General features: G+C 39.6%; 1 protein-coding gene and 1 pseudogene across 2 annotated transcripts in view; one reads left to right on the top strand and one right to left on the bottom strand.

Moving 5' to 3' along the window:
- Positions 1 to 21,403, bottom strand: part of PHACTR4 (phosphatase and actin regulator 4) — a 110,995-nt gene that overhangs the window by 61,111 nt on the left and 28,481 nt on the right. The window lies entirely within an intron of this gene.
- On the top strand, positions 4,134 to 4,327 carry LOC142434054 (translation machinery-associated protein 7-like; annotated as a pseudogene).

Below are 21,403 nucleotides of genomic sequence, written 5' to 3'. Positions count from 1 at the left end.
TAGAGGTCTAAGTACAGACATGCATATATGTAAATATATTTATATATGATAGTGGGGAAATAGATCTATGCACATATAGTTATAGGTTTACTATTAAGGTAGCAGATGAACATTTGGTCTCTACTCAAGTAGTTATTCAATGCAAGAACACTTTGTTCTATTAAATTGGCATTCCATGATGCACACCTTCCGGACACGATAGCTGAAGACAAATGTGTGCATAAGCAAATGTGGTGAAGAAAGCTGATAGTGCCCGGCTATCGGAAGATAGAGCGTCTGGGGTCTTGAAGATAAACAAGCAGCCATCCAGCTCAGAAGCAACAAAGCCCACATGGAAGAAGCACACCAGCCTGTGCAATCACGAGATGTCGAAGGGATGAGGTATCAGACATCAAAGAACAAAAAATCATATCATTGTAAATGAGGGTGAGTGCAGAGTGGAGACCCAAAGTCTATCTGTAGGCAACTGGACACCCCCTTACTGAAGGGTCGTATGGAGGAGACGAGCCAGTCAGGGTACAGGGTAGCAACAATGAAAAATACAACTTTCTTCTAGTTCTTAAATGCTTCTTCCTGCCCCCACTATCATGATCCCAATTCTACCTTACAAATCCGGCTAGACCAGAGGATGTACACTGGTACAGATAGGAACTGGAAACACAGGGAGTCCAGAACAGATGATCCCTTCAGGACCAGTGGTGAGAGTGGCAATCCCGGGTGGGTGGAGGGAACGTGGGGCAGAAAGGGGGAACCAGTTACAAGGATCTACATATACCCTCCTCCCTGGGGGATGGACAACAGAAAAGAGGGTGAAGGGAGACGTCAGACAGTGTAAGACATGACAAAATAATAATAATTTATAAATTATCAAGGGCTCATCAGGGAGGAGGGAGCAGGGAGGGAGAGGGAAAAACGAGGAAGGGCTCAAGTAGAAAGTAAATGTTCTGAGAATGATGATGACAACAAATGTACAAATGTGCCTGACACAATGGATGTATGTGTGGATTGTGATAAGAGTTGTAGGAGCCCCCAATAAAATGATTTTTTTAAAAAAGCAATATGGAAATATCTTAAATAACAGTTTTATTGTTTTTGGTTAGGTATTATTTGATATTTTTCATTAATATTTTAAAACTCTTACAACACAATCTAGTTTTATGTTTGTCTTTTATTGTTATATATTAACTATGAAATAAACTATCCTGCAGTATTTTTCTTTTCATACTTAAAACAGCAAATCAGTTGTTAAATTATTTGAAGCACATCTATGCTCACATGTGTGTGAAAGTTAGACAATGAATAAGGAAGATGAAAGAATTGTTACATTTGAATTATAGTGCTGGAGAAGAATAACAGATTGTAAAAATTACAAACAAATCTGTCTTAGAAGTACAGTCAGTAGCTCCTTAGAGGCAAGGATGGAGAGACTTTGTCTCACATACATTGCACATGTCCCTGCAGAAGGACATCATGTTTGGTAAAGTAGAAGGGCAGCAAAAACAAGACCCTCCGTGGATGGACTGACACAGTGGCTGTAACAGTGGGCTCAGGAATATGAATACTTGTGGAGATGGCATAGGTGCGGGCGGCAGTGTTTTGTTCTGTTGTACTATTGTCGTTATGGGTCAGAACCTATTTGTTGATACTTAACAATTGTAACTGCCATTATGCTGGGTACAAGATGAGCCCTATCAGGTGGTGGTGGTGGTGGTGGAATCTCACTACAAGCAAGCGAGTAGTGCCAGGAATGGAGTGCATCCTTTGGATCCTGAGCTCTCTGTGCATTGAGCCTCCTTGATCCATTAAACCATTCTGACATCAGAGGAGCAAGACCAGCAGAATCAGGAGTCAAAGGTCAGTAGACTTCCCAGCCCAGAGATTACAGGAAACTGGGTTGTGGAATGGGGTGTCTTTGGGGACAATGGTTTGCTGTTCTATGGAGCTGGGGCTGAGTGTCTTTGTGTTGAGGTTTATAGCAGGGTGGCGTACCCTTTTGGGCATTTATTGCCAGACTGAAAGGTTTTCTTCTCCCCTCTCTTACCAAGCATGCTGTCTTTCAGGGATCAATCCCTCTTGATAATGTGTAAAAAGGGAAACAAGGTTTCACTATCCTGGTTTCTAAGGAGCATTCTGGCTGTTATTTTCAACACATATTTTGTTGGTTTTTCTGACAGCCCATGGTACATTTACTATTCACCAACATAACATTTACAGGCATCAAATCTTCCCATCTTATTAATTAGCTAGCTTTTGCATACATATGAGGTAAATGAAAATCTCATAGGGTGGATAAGGGGTATCTTAGTCATCAAAGTGACGTTTTTATGTTATAAGGATAACAGTATTCTTTAAAGTTTACAATAAATTCCTTCCCAAACTGGTCTAGTTTTACCTTTATCTAGTCTTTAACCTCTCTCCCATGCCAGCGTTAGGTCTTTAGTCCTTTTGAACTACTTGTTGGCTGCCATGATTTGCTCCCCGACACATGGTGACCCCACACAGAATAGGATTGTGAACATCTTGTTTTCGGGACTTCTGATTTTTAGGCTGATTTTTGGAAATAGCTCTCCAGTCCTTACATTCTAAATTCTGATAGTCTCAATGCTCCATTGAAAGCTGTTCAGTATCATAGCAACACTCAAACCCCCACAGACAGAGGTGGCTCCGCTTGTGGTGCACTGGTTGGGTTTCTAACCTAGATCTTCTGCATATAAGACAAGAATTCTACCTGAATCACCAGTACCCTCAGAAAACCACTTAGGAGTTATTCAATTTATCTTTCAGGTCTGCCTAGCTATACATTCACTATTATTTTGGCCTGACACATCCTTCTTTCTTCCCATATTCTTTAAGCTAGCTATCTTCCACTCCCTTAAAAATTCAACTTACATGTTACTTCCTCAAGGGCATCTATCGTTCTACATTGAAAACTGAGGTAGGCACTCCTCTGTGCTCCCAAGTCATTTAAACATAAAAGTCCACATGATTTTATTTGTTTGTCTCTATTAGACTCTATATTATTGCAAAGTAGAAAGTGTTTTTATATCCTCACCAAGTAACACAGTTGTTCTTAGGTGCTGTAAGTCAGTTCCAACTCATAGTAACCTCAGGCACAACAGAGTCTTGTGCCATCCTCTCAATTGTTTGAGCTCTTTGTGGCAGCCACTGTGTAAATATATCTTGTCAGGGGTCCTCCTCGTTTTGGCTGCCCTTTTATTTTATCAAGCATGATGTCCTTTTCCAGGGACTGGTCTCTCTCCTGATGATGTGTCTGACATATGCGAAACAGAATCCTTGCTTCTCAGGAGCATCTGGTTGTGCTTCTAAACAGATTTGTTGTTCTTTTGGCAGTCCATGGTACTTTCAATATTCTTTGCCAGCACCATAATTCAAATGCATCAATTCTTTTTATCTTCCTTAATATCTTTCATATGAGGATGAGGCAACTGACAATACCATGGCTTGGGTCAGGAGCACCTTAGTTCTCAAAGTGACATCCTTGCCCTCAGCACTTTAAAGAGGTCCTGTGCAACAGTTTTACCCAAAGCAATGCTTCATTTGATCTCCTGACTGCTTTCCATGAGCATTGATGGTGGACGCAAGCAAGATGAAATCCTTGACAATGTCACTCTTTTTTCCATTTATTATGATATTACCTATTGGTCTAGTTGTGAAATTTTGGTTTTGTGTGCACTGAGTTATAATCCATACCGAAGGCTGCAATTCTTGATCTCCATCAGCAAGTACTTAGAGCCCTCTTCATTTTCAGCATACAGTCTTCCTGCAATCCTGATGCTTTGTTTTTTTGTCACTTTTCTTATTTTTAAAATATGCAGTATTGTCTTGTTCTGTTGGAATGATTGCCTCTTGGTCCATGAGCACAATGAAGTGTTAAAGAATCCCCATTCTTCTCAATGTTTTTTATGATCCACACTATCTCTTTGCATAATCAATAAAACACAAGCAAACATATTTTTGGTATTCCTCAGAAATGGTCAGCCCATTCCTTCTTCAGTAGTTTGTTCTTAGTCTGGAAACTGCTGAATCCTGTTGATCTTGGGGACCCTGATGGCAATTGAAACATCAGTGACGCTGCTTTTCGGTGGCAGTTCTGGGAAGGGGTGGCAGGCGCCATGTCGGGCTGCGAAGGTGGCAAGAGGAAGCCCCTGAAACAACCCAAGAAGCAGAACAAGGCGATGGACGAGGAAGAGAAGGCTTTCCGCCAGAAACAGAAGGAAGAACGAAAGATACCGGAGAAGCTAAAGGTGAAGGCCGTGGGGAAGGGCCCCTGGCCACAGGTGGAATTAAGAAATCTGGCAAAAAGTGAGCTGTTCTTGGTGGCTGAGGCCATGATGGCCCTTGATTCCGTTCCTGTGTAAACATCTGGATTCCCTGCTAGAACAGTTATTGCCACTTATAGTTAGAATGAAGTGTTGTCTTAGAGCCTGCTGTACATTTAAGAATAAACTTTTATAAAAAAAGAAGAAAAATCATACAATGTTTAGTTCTTCTCACTTAGCCATTTCTATCTGAGCTGTGAGTCAGAGTGAACCCAGTCCAGAACCTGCCAGAGCTGCTCTTCCGTCTTTGTTGTGCCCAGAATTCTGTACCATTTGGAATGAAAGCAACTCATTTGAAAAAAAAAAAAGAAAGAAACATCTGTAACATAGCACCCAGCTTTACAGCAACACGCAAGCCACTACCGTACATTAAAATGACAAGCAGTGAAAGTAACATAGTAGGTATTCAATGCACATTTGAAAAAGATGGGGAGACAGAGAGAGGGACAAAGAGAATAGAATCGTTCACTCCTCTCAGAGAAAGGTTTCATTTTTAACCCTAAGAGTTCCTTCAGGGTTATAGTTCATTTATACTAAGAAATCTGCTGGGCTTGTAGGTAAGGAACACACTATAATAAATCCCATGACAAAAAGAAAAAAATACAGCCACAACCGGAAATTATCTTGCTAGCTGTGGGTTACATGTTAGCTATGAACTCACGTCCAACGACATACTCTTTAAAGTTCCATTTAGATTTTGATCACTTTACTAGACAGCAAAGGTTTCTATTGAAGTCTCAACACAAAAAAATACAGTAACACTAAATTAAAAATGATCTGTTTTGCTACATATGAATATCTCTAAAAGATTTGGCAAAAAAGAAAGCTAAGACTTTGAAAAAGAAATGAATTCAATTTTCCATGTATTCTTTTTCCCAGTTCTTTATGGACATCACTAACAGCAAACACTGACTAAGCACACACTACATGCCAGAGACTGCTCTAAGTATTTGACATGTGTTAACTGGTCTAATTTTCACAATAGGTCGATGAAATGGATACCGGTATAACCTCCATTTTACAGATGAGAAAACTGAGTCCCATTGTGGCAACTGTGTCTGGGGCACATAACTAATTACTGGTGAAGTTAGAATTCACATCTAATTTGGACCCAAGTTTCTAATCTTATCTGCATTATAACTATATTTTCAATTTACAAAATACTTTTTAGATATTTAAATAAGGCTAAATATGTTTATCCTCATAAAAACTCTAGGAGAAATATAATTCAGCTACAGAGAAAAATTATGATTTACCCAAAACGCTCATTTAAAAACCTAAAAGGAAAAACGTGTTTTCTTAGCTCATCCCTGCTATTTCTTTTCTTTTTATAAACACTATGTTTTAAGTGAAAGTTTACATACCAACCGAGGCTCATTTAGTAATTTTTACACAACTTCTTCTGTTTCATATGTGCCGGCGTTCTCATTATTTTATCCTATTCATTTCATTTACGTTGTTTGAGCTTCCCTTCCCTTCCATGGGTTCTCATCTTTCCATCTGGGTAAATGTTGCTCATTTGGCCTCATATAGTTAATTATTTAAGGGAGAACATTACTCATGATGATGCTGTTCATTTTATAGCTAATCTATTATTTAGCTGAAAAATGACCCCCAAGAATAACTTTAATTCTAAGTTCAAAGGGTATCTTAGGGTGGTAACCTGTTTGAGGGTAGGGGTGGGAGGTCCTCTAGTCTCTATTGGTATAGGAAGTCTGGCTTTTGGGGGGGTATTGGAATTTTGTTCTACATTTTCCTCCCATTCTATCTAGGGACATCTATTATGCCCTTGGTCAGAACAACTTGTAGTGCTAACCAGAAACCATTAGTTCTGCTCTCAGGCGAGGAGAGGTCATGTTTTAGGTGGGCTATTAGTCCCAAGAACTAATTTCTTCTCAAAGTTTTTACTTTCCTTCATTCTCATTTACTTCAGATTTGTAGAGACCAATAGTTGTATCTCAGAACATCCCTGGTATTTCTAGCATGACTACCATCAAAAGTGATGTTTCTTATCTCATAATCAAATTTTCAAGGTTTCTTGGAAAATACATAAAATCTATAATTCAAGATCATACATCTAAAATCAAGAAACGTTTGCAATTTGGGACAAGGAGCTATTATTTCTACTGTTCCTCAAACTAAATCACTTGACTAGATATTCGCTTTCTGTAGTCTTCAAGGCAGTTAGGAGTCTCTGAATTTTTCTATTTCTCCATGTCTATTAAATTCTCCTGTCGAATAAAAAACTGTTGCTAAACGAGCAAATTTTGTTTAAATTAGTCACTAAATACCTCCATCTATCCACTTTTCATTTTTCGGTTGAGGTGAGGGTGTGCAGTAAGTTGTTAGGTGTTACTCAGTTGACTGTGATTCATACAAGAGAACAAACTTCTGTACCAGTCCTGTACCATCCTCACAACTGTTATATATCAGTTCACTGTTCTTGTCATTTTGTCAGTCCGCCTATTGGAGGGGCTTTCTCTTTTTGCTGACCTTCTACTTTATCAAGCATGATGTCCTTTTCCAGGTGCCTCCTGATAACATGGTCCAAAGCACATGAGACAAATCATAAAAAACGACGACAACAACAACAAAAACAAAACAACTAACAGGCCTTCACTATAACCAACATTAAGCAGTCAGCCTTGAATGCTGAACTAAGTTACACCTTTTGTACTAAGTCAATCACTAACCTTGATAAGAATGTCTTTTCTATCAGGCATCAAAGAACAAAAAATCATATAATTGTGAATGAGGGGGAGTGCAGAGTGAAGACCCAAAGCCCATCTGTAAGCAACCAGACACCCCCTTACAAAAGGGTCACAGGGAGGAAACCAGCCAGCCAGCGAGCAGTGTAGCAACAGTGACAACATACAACTTTCCTCTAGTTCTTAAATGCTTCCCCCCGCCCCCACTATCATGATCCCAATTCTACCTTACAAAACCGGCTAGACCAGAGGATGTACACTGGTACAGAAAGGAAATGGAAACAGAAAGTCCAGGACAGATGACCCCTTCAGGACCAGTGGTGAGAGTGGCGATACCGGGGGTGGGGTGGGGGGGTGGAAGGAAGGTAAGGTAGATAAGGGGAACCAATTATAAGGATCTACATATAACCTCTTCCCTGGGGAATGGACAACAGGAAAGTGGATGAAGGCAGACATCGGACAGTGTAAGACAAGACAAAATAATAATAATTATAATAATAATTTATAAATTATCAAGGGTTCATGAGGGCGTGGGGAGCAGGAGGGGAATGAGGAGCTGATAACAAGGGCTTAAGTGGAAAGCAAATATTTTGAGAATGATGCAGGGAACGAATGCACAAAAGTGCTTGACACAATTGATTGATGTATGTATGTATGGACTTTGGTAAGAGTTGTATAAGCCCCCAATAAAATGATTTTTAAAAAGAATGCCCTTTGTGTGGTGCCACTTTTTTCTTTCATTACTTAGTTCACATTATTAGGATTTCTTGCTATTTAAGCCCATTGATGACTGAGCCCTACAATGAAGAGGGTGAAACACTGGCCCCAATAGAAAAATGGATGAGTATAGTTGCCAGACATATCTGTTTTTATAATATTTAGATTTTGTATTTCGACTTCAAAAATAAACCAGAAGCCATAGAACTGTTAAGTATGTATTAACAGGTCAAAGGTGTGTTCTTAGGTAGTAGAAAAGAGAGAGCTACAACCAGAGTACATATTGCAAAGTGTGTTATCATTCTGGCTACCTTCACATAAACTCTTGCTTGATTTGGTGGTGGTGGGGAATATCCACAACAAAACGTTTTTAATAAAAAATCAGAGGCCACCTGCACCACACCCACAAGGTGAAGATGGTCCATTATTCGGCTATCACATTCTTTGGGTATGGGAGTGTTTAGGATGCCACTGATGTTTCGCAATTTAATCTTGTAAAAGCTTTCCTGCCTTTGCGCTAAGTCAAAACTCTGATCATGAAAGGTCATTTTTAAAATGATAGATAATTGAGCAAGCACAAGAAGCTGACCGCTGGGGCTGGTTTGAATCTAAAGATTCCTCGCCTAATGTGCAATGTTTGTACTAATTTCATTGCCAATTTTAAATCCTGTAGACCATATTTAACTTGAATTTGAAACAAAGTTTAAGGCAAAACATTTTAAAAAAGAAATTTACTTTTCATTCAAGTATTTCAAGAATTTAAAGACTTAAAAAAATAATATACTTGTTAGGGGTAGATTTTCTCAAAGGACACAGGATGAGCAGGAAGAAGCTTTAAGAAAACGGAAAACGCATTTTTCCCATCACTACAATGCACAGGGAGAATTTACATACAATTTTAAGGGTGTACATCTTTACAGGAGCATCCTTTTACCACAGAGCAGTTGGTGGATTTGAAATATGAACCTTGCGGTTAGCAGGCCAACACTTAACTTGGCAGGCTCACCAGAGCTTCTTTATAAATCTACTTAAAGAAATAAATAAACTCATTGCCATCAAGTCAATTCTGACTCACAGCAACCCTACAGGGCAGTACAGAACTGCCTGTGGGTTTCCAAGACTGTAACTCTGTATAGGAGTGGAAAGCCAGGTCTTTCTCCTTTGGAGCAACTGTTGGTTTCAAAGTGCTAACCTTTTGAGTAAGCAGCACAATGCATAACCATTAGACTACCAGGGAAGAACTAACCTATTAAATAATGACAAGACCAAGGTTCAGCAAGGATGTGGAAGCAACTGGAATTGCCATACATTTGTTGAGAAATGCAAAATGGTACAATCTAAGTAATGAATAGTTTAACAGCTTCTCATAAACATTCATTTACCAAATGGCCCAGCAACATAAACATCTTACCACATGGCCCACTCCTAGATGTTTACCTAAAAAAATAAGAACAAATCTATGCAAAAGCCTGGGAAGTCCTAGGGGTGCAAACAGTTAAGCCTTGAACTACTAATAGGTTGGTGATTCAAATCCACAGAGACGCCTCATCAGGCAGATTTGGGGGTTTTCTTCCAAAACATCCAGCCATAACAATTCTATGGAGCAGTTCTATTTCATACACAAAGAGCTGCCATGAGTTGGAATCAACTTGATGACAATGAACAAGTCATAAAAAATGTACAAATATTCATTCAAAGTCCTTCCAAACTGGAAACAACGCAAGAGCCTGTTGTGTGGAGACCCTTCTACGAGTACATCCATACAACTGAGTTCTACTCAGTTATCAAGAAAACTGAAGTGGCAAAAGTTGCATGCTAGATAATATTTATGACGACAACAACAAAAGAGCAGCTGCTGACATGGTTTAGGTACAATCACACACCTCATGGATTTGGCTCCTTGGTTTGGAAATTAGGGTTCATGGCCATACAAGCTGGCTGGCTAGTAGCGTGTGCAGGCTTCAGTTGTCTTCTTCCTCCTACAGAGCCCTGGTGGGGGAGTGAGGTAAGCATTGGGCTGCTAACTGCAAAGTTAGCAGTAGGAACTTACCAGCTTGAAAAAAAAAATGAGGTTCTGCTTCTGGATTCATCTTAATGGCAATGTGTTCAGCTTGATTTGGTTCTACCTTCTAGTTCTCTGCATAAAGCCTGGAATCTGAAAAGTCTGCAAATGGCCATTGAGGTAGTTACATAATTTAGTGCCAATGTGAGACAATTTAAGAGTGAAGGTCACAGCTTGATGGCCACTTGGAGGTGCTAAGGAAATAACTAGCTTCCTGGAGGCAGGACACACACTCACGCCCTGAGAGACATTACTGATGAAGAGCCTGATGGAGCTACACTGTTGTAGCCAGAGTCCTGGAAGCTGGAGAAGCCAAATGGAGAGCCCCGCCAGCGCTGAGATGCTTCTACTGGCACTAGATCCACAAGACTTTCCACCCACTGGCCTGTGATCTTCCTGCATTCGGCAGTATTGCATAAATTCCTAAGCAGGAATTTATGGACCAGTATTGGACATATGGGCTAATATTGGACTTGGTCTGGGATATTTTCTCAATGGACAATTACTTATTGTATAAAGCTCTTTTCTATACACACGAGTGTCTCTGGATTTGTTTCTCTGGTCCGCCCAGACTAACACAGTCATCCAAAGTACAACAATTACACCAAAAATAACGAAGGGAAGGAAGTCCAGGAAAGCAGTATGGAATGTGCAGCTAAATGGTGACACGAACAACAATGCCTCCCTCCCCGCGAACCAGAAGAACTAGAGGGTTGCCGTCAGTGAGCACCAGTTCGGAGATTCCCTAGAGGAACCTCATGCTACTCTAGCCCTGAGAGAGTCTTTAAACTCGACACCCAGCCTACTCCCCGATGCGTCTTACAACAGAACAGTTGCTTAGTTTAACTGGTAGAAGAGGCCTGTTCTTGAGGATTATGCTCTTTAAGAATTACTGGTAGGCATCAACTTGACAACAACTCAAACAATTAGACAGGGCCTTGTGGCAGTAAGTTTATACTGAGGAAGGAACAACTCATAAGGTGAGACTAGCTGAAGCACTCAAAGAATGTAAACTGTGCCATTAAACTGTATTTGTAGGAACTGGTAAGTTGGTGTGTGCTCTGCTGAACATACTCTCAACAGTAACAAATAAACACAATTTAAAGAAAAATACTATTATGAGGGAGGCAGTAGAGCATTTAGATCAAATAATGTTGAGTTGAAGTTGATGGGTAATAGGTACATGGGTGTTCATAATACTAGTCTGTTGATTTTTATGTATTTAAAATCTTCCTTAATAAAGAGCTCTTTCAAAAACAAAAAACAATAAAAAATTTTTAAAATCTGACTTATGAGGGTAAGTGGAAAATGGAAATCTAGGGAGCCCCGTTAGCACAGAATGAAAAACTCCTCAATAGCAGGGACCAGGTCATATTTATGTTTATACACTTAACACCTAGGGCATTGTAAGTATCATGTATTCACTATGTGAGAAGAACCATGCTGGGTACATTATATTATAAGCCACATTTTGGGGAGACATTAGGTGGTTATTTTAGGGATAGCAGGTAAACTGTACATATAAAATGACAATTCATCATAATTCTTAACTCCCTTTAATATTGCATTTTATACATTTTACCTTCTGTAAATATTAGTTTTATAGATTTTATTTTTTAACACTGAGAAGCGTAAAAAAGAAACAAAAAGCCCTTTACCTTATAACCCAGCTAAAATCCCCGTTTACAATAAAAAACTCAAAAACATATAGTTAGAAAATGTAACTCATACAGAAAGATAAGATAAACCCATCTATTCCTCCTATTCCTCCCTTTTAATTTTTGCATAAATACTTATGTATATGCAGAGTCCAGGACACATTGATAAAAGATGCTGTATGCAGTAAAAGATTCATATGGAAACCAGTCTACACAGTCCACCTATCACACTTAGGCTTTTCCAAGGATTACATGGTGCTCAGAAGTGGCAAGAAAATGTGAGCAACAGTCCAGAATGTTGGTATTACTAACTTCCAGACGTGCATTACTACCATTACGGCTCATCTTTTTCTACTGACAGATAGATGCCCATCCTCTGTATTCTTCAAGTTTATAAAAGTTGGCGTCCTGGAATTCTGTGCAGTTCCTATAAAGATTTATACTTCTACCCTATACATAAAAATTAAAGTCACTGGCGGAAAAAAACAGGGTTTACATTTAGTAGTTAAAAAATATGTATTGCGTACTGATTGTTGATCAGTGGGCTATAAGAGTAACTAGGGCCTTGCCTCCCCTAAGTTTATATTCTTCTCAGGAAATAAGATGACAGGGAAAAAAAAGAAAGAAAGAAGACCATAGGTATGTTATATTCCTAATAATTTTAATATTTAATCAAAAAGCAATGAAATAAAACAAATATTATTTTTGACATCATCTAATTCCACAGGAATTTCTCTCCCACACCACTTTAATGATCTCAAAACTAATTAAGTTTGCATTCTATCATTCATTTCTACAGAGGAGGATGGGGCAGACTGTGTTATTGGTCTATTTTGAGCTTCAAGTGGTAGCAACATAAAATCACAAAAAGTCCCCTATGATCTCTAAAGGGAAAACACTGGTCTGCAGCAAGGCTCTCTAACAAATGTCCTTGAACAGCTAGAAACAAAACACTTTTCTTACAAATTACTTACAAACTCATATACAAAGTAGGAAGAAAGAAAATGACTGACTTGACTTATGTAGAATAGATTGTTTCTACCTCAAACACTGTTGTTTTTATTTCCCACACGATAGAAATTCTAATCTAAGGGGAAACATTATCTTTTAAATTTGTTCTTAGTATATGTACCATGTACATGAATTAGGATTTTACCATTATCTTTAAATTGAAGATCCATACTAATAATCAACTTCTCATTAAATAATTATTTTATTAAACACACACCAAATATACCCCCCCCCCACCACCAAACTGTCTAATTCTGTTGAAGGGAAGGTATATGGAAACCTATGTTCAGAAAATTTACAACATTCATGGAGGGGAATTAATATAAAGATCCTCCCTCACCCCCAAACCTTCTAGGTATCACAATTCAGCATTTTAAAATAAGAAAAATGCAATAAATAAATTTAAAATAAATAAATAAAATAAGAAAAATGTCAGTGTCTACGTCCCTGTTCCTTGAGTATGCCACAGGGAGAGGGACTATTCCCTCAAAGCAATGAGAAATTAAGACAGCAAGCAAGGCTTAGTCACTCTTAAAAGTAGCATGGTGTGAAACGTCATCTGTACCTTTATTTGCTGAATTCTGTCCCAGTTCCAATATACAATGCAGTTGTGTGTGTGGTTTTAAAAAACTGGAGCATAAACCAAGGAGTCTGATGGCACTGTTGGTTAAGTGTTGTATTGTTAGTCACAGGTCAATGGTTTAAAACACTAGCCCCTTACAACCAATATGAGTTGGGAATCAACTCAATGGCAATGAGTGGGGTAACATAAACTAGCATTTGACTGTGACTGAGTTGATTCTGACTCATAGTGACCCTGTAACAGAACTGCTGCGGTGGGTTTCAAAAGTTGCAATCTTTCCAGGAGCAGAAAACAGTAAGTAACCCACCATCCTCTGCCATCAAGTTGATTTTGACTCATGGCGAGCCTAGCTGGGGTTTCCAAGACTGTACACCTTCATTGGAGCTGGCAGCCTCATCTTTCTCCCTCCAAGTGGCAGGTGGTTTGAAGCGCTGGCCTTGTGGTTTACAGTCTGACAACCCCACCGAGACTCCTTCAACAGTAATACTCCATTATGTTTGCGAGCTAACCTAAAGAGTGTGAGACGGGGGAAGAGAACCTACAATAAGGACGACTGGGGAAAGCTGCTTGATTCTTCTATCCCCTTCCCTCCTCCATGACTTTGAATGCCTGTCATCAATCAACTGGCAGAATTTTGGAGGTTCGGTGGTGCTATGTGTTATGTGTTCGGCTGCTAATCACAAAGTTGGTGGGGTTCAGATCCATTAGCTCCTCCTGGGGAGAAAAATGAAAGCGGTCTGCTTTGGTAAAGATTTAGTCTTAGAATCCTATATTGGGTCACTGAGTTAGAATCTACTTGATGGCAGTAGATTTGGAGTTTTTGTTTTCTGGAAGTCCCTCAGTGGTGCAAATGATTAACATGCTCAGCTGCTAACTGAAAGTTTGGAGGTTCACATATACCCAGAGGCACCTCGATATAAAAGTCCTGGTGATCTACTTCCAAAGAAATCAATCCCTGAAAACCCTAAGGAGCACCGTTTTACATGGGGTTGGCATGAGTCAGATTTGGCTTGATAAAAACTGGCCTTTGTTAGTTGCTCCCCCCACCCCCACTTGGAAGTAATCAACAAATGGTCTCTGGACTGGTAGGGAAACAGCACTAAAAATTAAGGGGTGTTAGGTAAACACACATATACTTAGTAGGAAGTACAAAGACACTCCTGCATCCTATTCAACCTCTTCCCATCCATACAGAGGTTGGAAGACCCTGCCCCCTTTGACTCTGATACTGACATAAAGATGTTTCACAAAAATAAGGCCAAGAATCTTACCTTACAATGAATGACCTGCCACACCCATGTGTTCAAAGCTTTAATAGTCTATTAGTTCTCTATTCTTAATCATGAGCACACAGTTAATCATTATTAGACATCAGAGGAGAGCCATAATTTAAAAGATGAAGACCAAATAGAGAAAAACCAACTTTAAGTAAACAGGGATCTTGCAGAGCACAGAAAATTTATTAAAGAAATAAGGAATGTTATAAACAATTTAATAAAAGAATAAAAAGACCCCCAAATTAAAAAAAAAGTAAAGAAAAACAACATAGATGATAAAGTTGAAGAAATTTCCCAGGACAAAAAGCCAAAGGAAAAAGAGATGAAATATCAAAGTCTTTAATGAAAATTAATAGTCATTAGGAGTCTGACTTGACCTGCTAGCAGATTTGGGTTTGTTTATTTTATTTTTGGTTTATTCCAGGAGGCCTAACAAAAGACAGTATAAAGAAAACAAAATGACAACCTATCGAATGGGGAAAAATATTTAGATATCTGATAAAGGTTTAATGTTGAGAATATATGAGGGGCTCTTATAACTCAAGAAAAAAAGATACAGAATCCAACTAAAATATGGGCAAAGAACTCAAGCTTTAAAAAAATAATTTTATTAGAGGCTCATACAGCTCTTATCACAATCCATCCATTGTGTCAAGCACATCTGTACACATGTTGCCATCATTCTGAAAACATTCTTTCTACTTGAGCTCTTGGTAGCAGCTCATTCCCCAGCCCCTCCACCTCATGAAACCTTGATAATCCATAAATTATTATTTTTTCACGTCTTACACAAACTGCTGTCTCTCTTCACCCACTTTTCTGCTGTCTGTCTCCCAGGGAGGGGGGTTATATGTTGATCATTATGATCAGTTCACCCCTTCTCCTCACACCTTCCCCATACCTCCTGGTATCGCTACTCTCTTTATTGGTCCTGAGGGATTTATCTGTCCTGGATTCCCTGTATTGTGAGCACTTCTCTGTTCCAGTTTCCATGCTCTGGTCTAGCTGGATTTTTACGGTAGAATTGGGGTCATGATAGTGGGCAGGGAGAAAGCATTAAAGAACTAGAAGAAAGCTGTATGGTTTCATCAGTGCTATGCTGCACCCTGAGTGGCTCATCTCTTCCTTGTGACCCCTCTGTAAGGGGATGTCCAATTGTCTACAGATGGGCTTTGGGTCTCCACTCTGCACTCCCCATTGTCACATCGATATGATTTTTGGTTCTGGGTCTTTGATGCCCAATACCTGATCACATTGACACCTCATAATCACATAAACTGATGTGTTTCTTCCATGTGGGCTTTGTTGCTTCTCTGCTAGATAATCACTTGTTTATCTTCAAGCCTTTATGGCCCCAGACACTTTATCTTTTGACAGCTAGGCACCATCAACTTTCTTCACCACATTTGTTTATGTACACATTTTGTCTTCAGTGATCATGTCAGGGAAGGTGAGCATCACAGAATGTCAGGTTATTAGAACAAAATGTTCTTGCATTAAGGGAATACTTGAGTAGTGGTCCAATGTCCGTCTGTTACTTTAATACTTAACATATAAATCTATGTACATAGATATATTTCCCCATCATATAAAAGTATATTTATATATGTACATGCCTGTATTTAGACCTCTAGGACTCAAGCTTTTATCTATGAAGATGATATATAAATAATTAACAAGGGCAAGAAAAGATTCTCAATGTCACAGAAATACAGATCAAAACTATAATGAGATACCATTTCAGACCCACTAGGATAGTTACTTTATTATTACTATTTTTTTCTAACGTGTAAAAGATGTGTTGGCAAAGATGTAGGCATACCACAACCCTTGTACACTAATGGTAGAAGTGTAAACTGGTACAGCCACTATCAAAAACATTTTTTTTCTGGTAGGTCTTCAAAAAACTAAACAAAGAACTACCATAAGAACTAGCAATTTTATTCAAAGAAATAGGCATACATTAATGTTCCCTGCCAGGAGTCCTGGTGGTTACACATTGGACTGCTAACTACAAGATCAGCATTCCAAAACCAGCAGTAGCTCCCAGTGAGAAAGAAGGGACTTTCAACTCCTGAAAGATTTATAGTCTCAGAAACCCACAGGGGCAATTCTACCCTGTCCTGTAGGGTTGCTGTGAATGGGAAGTGACTGAATGGTGTCTTGGAAGAAAGAATTGGCAATCTACTTATGAAATATCAGCCATTGTAAGTTATATGGAGCACAGTTCTACTTTGACACATATGGATGGGGTTGCCATTAATTGGGCTCAAGGTAATTAGTTACATGTTTCACAATAGGATACACCCTTTCAGCTTGATCAGACCACATCTTCCCCAAACTAAGCATAAAGTTCAACATTCTCTTAGGTCCCTACACATGGAACTATTTGGCTTCCTTCAAACGGACCAGTCCCACAACTAAATCTGTTTTCTCAGTGCTCCCCCTGACCCTGTTTCCTCTTGTTTTCTTGGCCTCACCTCATCTGTCCATGTAAGAAAGATCCTAAAGACCTTTGGTCTGTTTCACTGCAATTTAATGGGTAAAAATCTCAGTTACTTTAAATTAAGTTTGCAATCAAGAATTCTTTTCTTTGTTAAATGGCACTGAGTGTACCATAACCCAGCAAACTTCATAAGTTGTAAGAAAACCAGTAAAGATAACATGTAGGAGGGAAAGTCAAAATGTACTGCACTAGGGTTCCAGTTCACGCATGTACCGGTGTGTTGCAAACAAAACGTTTTTAAGCATGCATCTGCTATCAGTGGATGACTGCAGGCAAGTTCTCTCAGCAATACACTTGTCTTAGTTTCATCCGTGTGCATTCCCCCCAAAAGGATACTTTCTGTATCATGGAAAAAGGAATTTCGAGGTCAAGGCAAATATCAAAATTTTGACAAAACCCAAGTGGACATCTTCCCACATCACCAAAGTTTTGCAACAAGTTTACAGGCATATAATCCACATAAACCAATGTTTAGTTGGATCAAGTGTTGTAAGGAAAGTCGGGAAGACATCAAAGATAAAAAAAGCAAGATGGTCAAACTCCATGAAGAAATGGTGACGGAATTCCAGAAATTGGTGGAAGAGTCCAGAAACTGATGCGGTAATTATTGAGCCTGGAAGTTTACGTAGTTTGGCATTTTTTATTGTAAATGTGGTAATTATATAATTGTCAATTTAGGGATTAAGTGTGAAGGAGTGGGGTCGTCTGTCAATCAGATCATAGCCAATGAGGCTTCTGTATGGGCATAGCCTTCCCCTAAGGATTCTGGGAATTCCAGTATTTCCTCTTTGGAGGTGGGAGACTCTGCTCAGACCCAGGGAGACATAGCAGCTGACAAGACACATGGACCCACTCTGATGGAGCCCTGGGTACTGGAGAAGCCAAGCAGAAACCCCTGCCAGCATTGAGATGTTTCCAATGCCATTGGATCCAGACTTTCTACCCATTGGCCTGTGATCTTCTACATTTGGCATCATTGCATGTATCTGAAGAGGACTTTATAGATTGGTATCGGACATATGGTTTAATATTGGACTTATGGACTTAATCTGAACTGGGCTGGGATGTTTTCTCAATGTTCAATTGCTCTTGTATATAAATCTCTTTCTTAAATACATGTGTCCATGGATTTTTCTATTCTACCCAGACTAACACAGTAAGTAAACTCTTGGACTCAGCAAGCTTTTGGCTCAATAGATGCCAAAAACATTGCACAAAGCTCAGCTAAGCTCAAAGAGTTCATGTTTCCAGCAAGCTCTAAGCCAATGAAGACAATTCTACCATACGAATTTTAACTGGGGATGAATCTTGGATTCACCTATATGACTGAGAGAACAAGGCCCAGGGTCCAATCCAGACAGTGCCCCTTTTCCCCCCTACTCAAATATTTCTTTATTTCAGGGTTTTTTTTAAAAAGGATGATTTAACCTCCTGTATTCTCTTTATGATTCAATTAACAGTGTAATGCAGCATGAAAGAAAACTATGGCTGCTTCTTGAAACAGACAATAGTAGAGATAAAACCAGTGATGTGTTTTGGAAAGATAAAATTCACAGGAGCAACAATGATTCGGATAAAGAGTGCAAGTGCAAGAGTGCCAGAGAGTGAATGGAATGAGAAAACACTTCAGGAGCTTTTGTTTAAAGCAGTCTTTTTGATAGACTGACCGAAGAGTCAGGAAAATGGAGAGAGCAGAAGTAGTGGCATGGATTCTAGGCCAGGTGGCTGAGCAGATGAAGTGCCTCAACAAGGAAAGAGGTTAGAAAAGACACAAGTATATGAAAGAGCTTCAAAAAGTTCATGAACAAGTTCCATTATCTTTTCATTTCCTTTTTCACAATCTTTTAGAAGTCCCCTCATACATATAAAAATCGATTTTGGACAAGGCGTACTGGTGGGATTTTTTTTTGGGGGGGGGAGGTAGGAGTGGGGATTAGTAGCATGTAACAGGAGTTATGAACCTATAGCACAGAAATCTGGATGAGAGCCAACAAAATGCAAGGATCAACTCCAGAGAATTCTCGTTATGAAAGACTGCAAAACTCCTAGAAGCATATGAAATAAAAAAGTAATAAAAAGAGGAAAGCATAAACCTATTAGAAGAGAAACCTACTCAGGTAACTGAAGATTAAACATGCTGAGGAGAATTAAGACCCAAGAGGAGGAGTGTTCACAAAGATAAAGCTAAGGGAACAGCACTGCATTAGGTTCCTGGGTTCCTATCACAAGTGTGCGGTAGAAGTCAAATTCAAAAGGATCAAGCTGCATGTGATCGTATGAAAATGAAATTCAAGTTTGCCCAAACCCTTCTCAGAAACACTGGTTGGAAGTGCAATCGCAGGCCTTTTTCCTTTGGTGGTGTCGGGTGTGGGGGACAAGGATGTGCTTCGTGGCCCTCCACAGAGTGATGTGACTGATGAGGTTAGATTCTTCCTAGCTAAGTGATCCAGTCTCAGGCTGAGATCTGTCAGCGGGATGCCTCACTGCCAGCCCTTCCCTACTGTCAGCCCACACTTGTCAGGCCAAGGCGGTGAGGTGGCAGCTGAGCATCATCAGGTGGTGTCTGTCTGAATAGCACATCCACGCAGGGCTCAAAGCCATCATATCTCACATCCGCAATCACCCAGCAGCTGCGATTGGTGGGGGCGGACCTTTTCAGTAGCTGACCACCTGGAGGAAGGTCCTCGTGCACTCCACGTGCCTCTCAAAGGGGCGTAAGTGAACATGAACTTGCTAGACTCAGCAGAACCGAGTCAAGGCTGCCGCCGCCATGGTCTAGGATGAGTTTCTAGGGACTCCAAAGAGGTTAATACTGACATATTTCCTTGGTAGGATTTCCATAGGGAATTTATTAGGAAGAAGTTGTTTTTTTTTTTTTTTGGAAGAAGTTTTAAGAAAAATGAAAACTGCACCGATAAGGAAAAAGAAAATTTGCGCTGATGAATTCTTTTGTATTCCAACAATGTCCCTTCTCTTTGAGGGTCGCACGGGCTGTGCTAAGAAAATTTTGTTGGGTAACTTACCTCACCCAGTCTACTGTCCTGATTTGCCCTGTCAAACTTCTTTTTGTTTCTCAAACTCGAAGACCTTTTTTAAAAAAATCATTTTATTGGGGGCTCATACAATTCTTTTTAATCGTTTTATTAGGAGCTCATACAACCCTTATCACAATCCATACATACATCAATTGTGTAAAGCACATCTGTATATTCATTGCCCTCATCATTCTCAAAACATTTGCTCTCCACTTAAGCTCCTGGCATCAGGTCCTCATTTTTCCCCCTCCCTCCCTGCTCCCCCCTTCCTTATGAGCCCTTGATTATTTATAAATTATTATTTTGTTATATTTTGCCCTGTCTGATGTCTCCCTTCACCCACTTTTCTATTGTCCACGCCCCAGGGAGGAGGTCTCATGTAGATCCTTATAATCAGTTCCCTCTTTCCAACCCACCCTCCCTCTATCCTCCAAGTATCACCATTCACACCACTGGTCCTGGAGGGATCATCCGCCCTAGATTCTCTGTGTTTCCAGTTCCTATCTGTACCAGTGTACATCCTCTGGTCTAGTCAGACTTGCAAGGTAGAATTCAGATCATGATAGTGGGGGAGTGGGAGTGGGGAGGAAGCATTTAAGAACTAGAGAAAAGTTGTATGTTTCATTGTTGCTACTCTGCAACCTAACTGGCTTGTCTCCTCCCCATGACCCATCAGTAGGGGGTTTTCCAGTTGCCCACAGATGGGCTTTGGGTCTACACTCTGCACTCACCTTCATTTACAATGATAGGATTTTTTGTTCTCAAAGAAAATTTTTAAGGAGCATAATTTAAGTCCCTCAAGGATGCCAAAACTGCTGCTTTGACATGGTGTAAACTGAGGAGCACAAACATTCTTTGGGAAATGGTTAGCGAAATGGAAACAGAATTCAGAAGTATATAACCTAGATAGAAGACATAATGAGAAACACAGCTTCACATTTTGACATCTTGATGGAATTAAATGAAAATTTTAATGATTTTACAGAAATAATTTTACTTACCCTTATGAACCATTTTATCCTATGTCTACATTATGATGAACATTAGATAATCTAAACTCCAGAATTTAAAATGAAAAAGAAAAATCTCATCTAATAGGCACAGAACACAAATTTTTGCCTTTTACAGCAAACAATCAAAAGCACCTTTCTTTTTTAAAAATCATTTTATTGGGGGCTCATACAACTCTTACCACAATCTAAACATCAGTTGAATCAGACATGTTAATACATATGTTGTCCTCATTCTCTTCTAGACGTTCACTTTCTATTGAGCCCTCAGTATCCGCTTTTTTCTCCCCCTCCCCCAACCCTCATGACCCCCAATAGATTGTACGTTGTTATTTTCATCTCTCACACTGACCACTGTCTCCCATCCCCCGTTTTCTGTTGTTCCTCCCCCTGTAGAGGGGTGCATGGTTATGTGTCGATCATTGCGATCTTTCCCCCCTTTCTCCTTTCCTCTCACCCTCTTCCCCCTACCCTTCCGGCATCACCATTCCCACTC

The sequence above is a fragment of the Tenrec ecaudatus genome, chromosome 1, assembly GCF_050624435.1.
Source record: "Tenrec ecaudatus isolate mTenEca1 chromosome 1, mTenEca1.hap1, whole genome shotgun sequence".
In the NCBI taxonomy this organism is placed as follows: domain Eukaryota; kingdom Metazoa; phylum Chordata; class Mammalia; order Afrosoricida; family Tenrecidae; genus Tenrec; species Tenrec ecaudatus.
This window is presented reverse-complemented; position numbering and strand designations above follow the sequence as displayed.